Raw genomic sequence first — 6,000 nt, 5'->3', positions numbered from 1 at the left:
GATTAAAGACTTACATGTTAGACCTAAAACCATAAAAACCCTAGAAGAAAACCTAGGCAATACCATTCAGGACATAGGCATGGGCAAGGACTTCATGATTAAAACACCAAAAGCAATGGCAACAAAAGCCAAAATTGACAAATGGGATCTAATTAAACTAAAGGGCTTCTGCACAGCAAAAGAAACTACCATCAGAGTGAACAGGCAACCTACAGAATGGGAGAAAATTTTTACAATCTACCCATCTGACAAAGGGCTAATATCCAGAATCTACAAAGAATTTAAACAAATTTACAAGAAAACAATCAAACAACCCCAACAAAAAGAAGGCAAAGGATATGAACAGACACTTCTCAAAAGAAGACATTTATGCAGCCAACAGATACATAAAAAAATGCTCATCATCACTGGCCATCAGAGAATGCAAATCAAAACCACAATGAGATACCATCTCACACCAGTTAGAATGGCAATCATTAAAAAGTCAGGAAACAACAGGTGCTGGACAGGATGTGGAGAAATAGGAACACTTTTACACTGCTGGTGGGACTGTAAACTAGTTCAATCATTGTGGAAGACAGTGTGGCGATTCCTCAAGGATCTAGAACTAGAAATACCATTTGACCTAGCCATCCCATTACTGGGCATATACCCAAAGGCTTATAAATCATGCTGCTATAAAGATATATGCACATGTATGTTTATAGTGGCACTATTCACAATAGCAAAGACTTGGAACCAACCCAAATGTCCATCAATAATAGACTGGATTAAGAAAATGTAGCACATATGCACCATGGAATACTATGCAGCCATAAAAAAGGATGAGTTCATGTCCTTTGTAGAGACATGGATGAAGCTAGAAACCATCATTCTGAGCAATTGCAAGGACAGAAAACTAAACACCGCATGTTCTCACTCATAGGTGGGAAGTGAACAATGAGAACACTTGGACACAGGGTGGGGAACATCACACACCGGGGCCTGTTGTGGGGTGGGGGGAGCGGGGAGGGATAGCATTAGGATATATACCTAATATAAATGATGAGTTAACGGGTGCAGCACACCAACATGGCACATGTATACATATGTAACAAACCTGCACGTTGTGCACATGTACCCTAGAACTTAAAGTATAATAATGATAATAATAAAAAAAAAAAAAAAACTTCTAGAAACTAAGATCCATAGGTTGGAAACTACTTTAGAATAACTAAACTCATAAAAATAATAAGTAATTAAATCATCTGACCATTTTGAATGTGTGCCAAATTAATGGCAGGAATCTGAAAACAGACCAAATTAAGTGTTCCCCTACTTTTTTAAGATCAAGTATATTTTGAATACAAATAGTATAAAGAAACTGAAAACTAAATACTTGACTGGCATTGAGACAAAAGAGACTTCACATTTAACACAGGAAAGGATGTCATTAAAAATTAATCCTTGCCTGAAAAAAATGGGTTTTTTCCCCCTTTTTCTCTTTTATTCTGGAAAAAAAGGAAAAGATAGGAACATATAGATGATTAGGTAGCAGAATCATGTGGTGGCTAAGAGCCCAGTTTTCAGAGCCAGACAAAGTTGGGCTGGGTTTAAAACCAGGCCTCAACTAAACCAATATATAGGAAGGATCTTGACAAGTTTCTTCACACCTCTGAGTCTTTTTCAAATGTAAAATAAAAATATCTATATACAAAAAAAAAAGAAAGAAAAGAAAAAAAGTAGAGCACACTACATTTATGCATATCTGAGTTCTTGTGTATACATTTTTAAGCCTCCTACAGATGATAAATTCCTAAATCTCCCCAAGTTTATGAATACACTGAGCTGTCACCTACATGGAGTCCTTCCCGATCCTTCCAGCTAGAAATTGCTGGCATGTCTATGTGATCTGTATTAACTTGCTTACTTTCTCCAAAGTGGGAGCTTCTTGAGAATAAGAACTGTGTCTTAGTCTTCATTGAATCTGCAGGGCCAAGTAAAGCCATAACACACAGTAAGAGCTTAATAAATGTTGGATAAATAAAGAAATGAATGCATGAACATAGAATGAAAATACTCCTAAAGTTAATGACCCTCAGGGGACATTGGAGGTAGGGAAGGGGGGAGACACAAAATTCGAGTAATCACCCTCAGCACCGACTAAACTGGAGACCCTATCGGTCAAAGCAATCAAATACAAAATGTATTCAAATCTCACTCTGGGGAGGCTCAGACTGCATCCAATTTCTGCACGAAACTACACCTCAAAAAAAAACTGACAGCATCACTATCAAGATTCAGATAGGAGGCAGCATACACAGGAATACTCATTAAATATTAATTTTCCAAATCCCCAATGACTAGTTCTGGCCAATAAAATGTGAATGGATGTCATGTGTGTCACTTCCAAGCAGAGGCAGTGAAAAGTCCAAGTAAGACGCTCCAGTCTCTCTCTTCCGCTGCCCTAGCAACTACATGTTCCAGATGGTGCATCTACAAGATGGTGGAGCCTAGGTCAACCTGGGTCCTTGAGTTACTATGTGGAGCCAAGCCCTCCACCAACCACAGCAGGTTTGTAGCATAGTGATAAATAAATGGTGTGTGTGTGAGCTGTGGAGATTTGGGGGTTAACTTGTTCCCACAGCATAACCTAGCCTATTCTGATGAATATAATATAGAAAGAATACTTGAAAAGAAGATGGAATCTTTTGCATTAAGGTGCTTCTCAGTAGTTTCCTGGATCCAGGCTTCCTTCTTCATATTCACTCCAAGCAGCTCTCTTAGATCTCGCCTTGCTTCTTCAGTTGGACTTTGTTGGCTTCCAGTCACAATTTATTTCTGATTTACTGGCATCTAGATTTAAAACTCTTCTTGAAAGCAGCTGGACCTAGGTGCATTCATCTCCTTTTTCTTTTTATATCTGTCTCTACTGACAGTCATCTTCCCATTTCTTCCCTTCTGTCCCTGATCCATGACCCTTAATCTTAATCGTCTCTCCTTTCCTCCAGCTGAATCAATCCATCATCTTTGATTTTATTTTTATTCTTCCACCATTCCTATACTAATGAAAAAGCAATATATGTGTTTAAACCTCTTCAGTTTCTTCTTGATTTTTCTGGCAAATCTGATCCCCAGATTTAGTGCTCCATGCATAGGCTCCTTTAGTTGCCTTCTTTGGGTAAGAAATAATTTCACTGGGCCTGGCGCAGTGGCTCAAGCCTGTAATCCCAGCATTCTGGGAGGCCGAGGCAGGTGGATCACCTGAGGTCAGGAGTTCAAGACCAGCCTAGCCAAGATGGCAAACCCCATCTCTACCACAAATACAAAAACCGGCCAGGCATGGTGGCATGTGCCTGTAGTCCCAGCTACTTGGGGGTCTGAAGCAGGAGAATTGCTTGAGCCTGGCAGGGCGGAGGTTGCAGTGAGTCGAGATTGCGCCACTGCACTCCAGCCTGGGTGACAGTGAGACTCTGTCTCAAAAATAATAACAATAATAATAATAATTTCACTGAACTGCTTCTTTTCTTAAAAAAGACAATACATTCTTTTAATAATAAGGACTGTTTTATCTCAATTTAATATTAATACAATCTAAATGTTGACTTGGGGGAAATCGTAGTCATGATCAGAACCAGGGATGGATCCAGGGAGGAGACTGAAGCTTGTACAGTTGGAGGAACCCTCTGTAAGTAAAAGAATACAAATTACCAGTATGAAATTCCATGGTCCTACTTCAGCCCTCTTCAGTGCAAGGAGAAGTATGGCAGAGAGGGGGTTGGAGTGGAAAGAAACAGTCATCTTAACTAACTGCATTGAAAATAGTTTATTTTTGCAAAGTTTACAGAAGCATGTGCCCTTGCAAACACAGTGTCAGGGCCCCTTCCAGAACCTTGGAAGTAGCTGGTGCAGTGAAATTTAGGTCATGAAGCTTAAACTTCATTAGCTTCACGATTAATCCACCTCTATTCAGAGGCTGGTGTAATTAAAAACTCCAAAGCAATTTGAGCTCTTGTGAGTGGAGATTCTTAAGGTAATTGAACCCAAGGTTAATGACACCACAGTTCTATCTTTAAGCCGGAAGACAGAAGAGGAACAGAATTTGGGCAGCTGATCCAAGATTGTCCATCTCTGGCTGGTACTCAGAGTTCAAAGCCACATGCTCCCACACAGGTGATCTGTCCTACACATGCAGCTTCTGTGCAGTTTAAAGTCCTGCCTGTGGTTGGGCATGGTAGCTCATGCCTATAGTCTCAGCACTTTGGGAAGCCAAGGCGGGCAGATCACTTGAGGTCAGGAGTTGGAGACCAGCCTGGCCAACATGGTGAAACCACATCTCTACTAAAAATACAAAAATTAGCCAGGCGTGGTAGTGTGCGCCTGCAATCCCAGGTACTCGGGAAGCTGAGGCAGGAGAATTGCTTGAACCTGGGAGGCAGAGATTGCAGCAAGCTGAGATTGAGCTTTTTGAGATTGCAGCAAGCTGAGATTGAGCTGAGATTGAGATTTTTGCCCAGGCTGCACTCCAGCCTGTGCAAAAAGAGTGAGACTCCAAGTCTGCAAACAGATTCTTTCTTTCCTTATCATTGAATCCTTCCTCATCTGGGCATGCTAAGGCCTCTGCAGGCCACAGGCATCTGCTGGGGCTCTGATAGGGCCCAAGATTGGGGGAAAGCCTATATCTACTTACCTCCCTTATGCCCCCATTTTACCTCTTAGCTACTGCTACTCTAGTGCCTGAAATTCTTAACTTATTTATTTATGGCAACTTACTCTTCTAGGTTAGATTTTGAGGGGAGTGACTCTGTATTTCCAATGTCTATAACCTAAACGATACTCAACTAATGTTTATTGAATGCTCGAATGGCACTGTGCTAGACATTTAAGAGAAATTATCTTATGTAAGAATTGGTTTTGAAAACATTACTTAGGCAATTTATATTTTCATTTCAAAGGTGTAAGTTTTCAGCAATAAATAAAGCAAATTCCAATTTTCAAAAACAGAAGCAGTTTCTTTCCAACAAACATATACAAGCCATAGATCTCTCCTGTCTCCAAAGATACACAAGACAAACCACAACATACTAACAGGTGGAGACCCTGAGGCCTCTTACTAAGTCTTAATCAGACACAACAGAGGATGCAGGATGTTTATATATTTATCATTTGGCTGCTTTTCAATTAAAACCACATAGAAGTAAAACAGGAAGAAAAATTTGCTATGAGAAAAAGAACTGCAGCACTGCCTACATGACATAAGGATAGAGATGAGGTGTAAAAAGAGTTGTTTGCTTGAGAAAACAGCTTAATTAGCCTTTCACCACTGTGAAAGGAGAGTCCTCCTGAGCTGATCTGGAAGGATGCTGTAGAGACAACAGAATAAACAAGAAGCCCAAAATAATCAGGTGATGTCTCAACTTCCAGTTCAATGGAATCATAATTATGTACCCTGGTAGATGTATTCATCCCCTGAGAACTAAGAATCTAAATCAAAGTTTCCAAAGTTGCAGGAACAAAAAGCACAAATTTTGTATGTGGATAATAGATAATTATGAAGAAAGCCACTTCTCCTTCCATCCCTCTGTTCCTAGACCTATATTTTCTGACTATGGGAAAGAAACTACCGTATATTGGTCACTGATTCTGATCAGACACTACATCTTATAGGACAGAACCCTAACCCCTCATGGCATTGTCACTCAGCTGATGCTATAATTGAGTTGTCAACAAACTATTTTATAATCCTATCAGGCCAGTTACTTCTGAGTGATGAAATGATACAGGTAAGATTGGTGAATATTATGGGTATGAACATTTTGCCTGGGTTTTTTGCTGTACAATGAATTCGTAGTACAGAAGCAGTATTACATAGGATACCATCATGGTGGATAAGAATTCAATACATCCAAGAATCATAGTGCCGGCAGAAATATCATGCACGAGAAAGACAAATCCATATCAAGTAAGTATCTATTCCAGTGAGGAAAATAATCATGTGCTTATCCATAATGGAAGAGATCT

At 39.9% G+C, this 6,000-nt stretch overlaps 1 protein-coding gene across 2 annotated transcripts in view; it reads right to left on the bottom strand.

The window, feature by feature from the left end:
- Window positions 1–3,509: 3,509 nt before the first annotated feature.
- PEX5 (peroxisomal biogenesis factor 5) overlaps window positions 3,510–6,000 on the bottom strand; it is a 40,691-nt gene continuing 38,200 nt past the window's right edge. For both annotated transcript variants that reach the window (XR_008492984.2, XR_008492985.2), the window contains one exon: window positions 3,510–3,665. The gene's annotated coding sequence lies outside the window, so the exon portion shown is untranslated. The remainder of the gene's footprint in view (window positions 3,666–6,000) is intronic.

Source organism: Pongo pygmaeus, chromosome 10 (genome assembly GCF_028885625.2).
Source record: "Pongo pygmaeus isolate AG05252 chromosome 10, NHGRI_mPonPyg2-v2.0_pri, whole genome shotgun sequence".
Classification (NCBI taxonomy): Eukaryota; Metazoa; Chordata; class Mammalia; order Primates; family Hominidae; genus Pongo; species Pongo pygmaeus.
The sequence above is the reverse complement of the archived record's forward strand: the minus strand, read 5'-3'. Positions and strand labels throughout refer to the sequence as shown.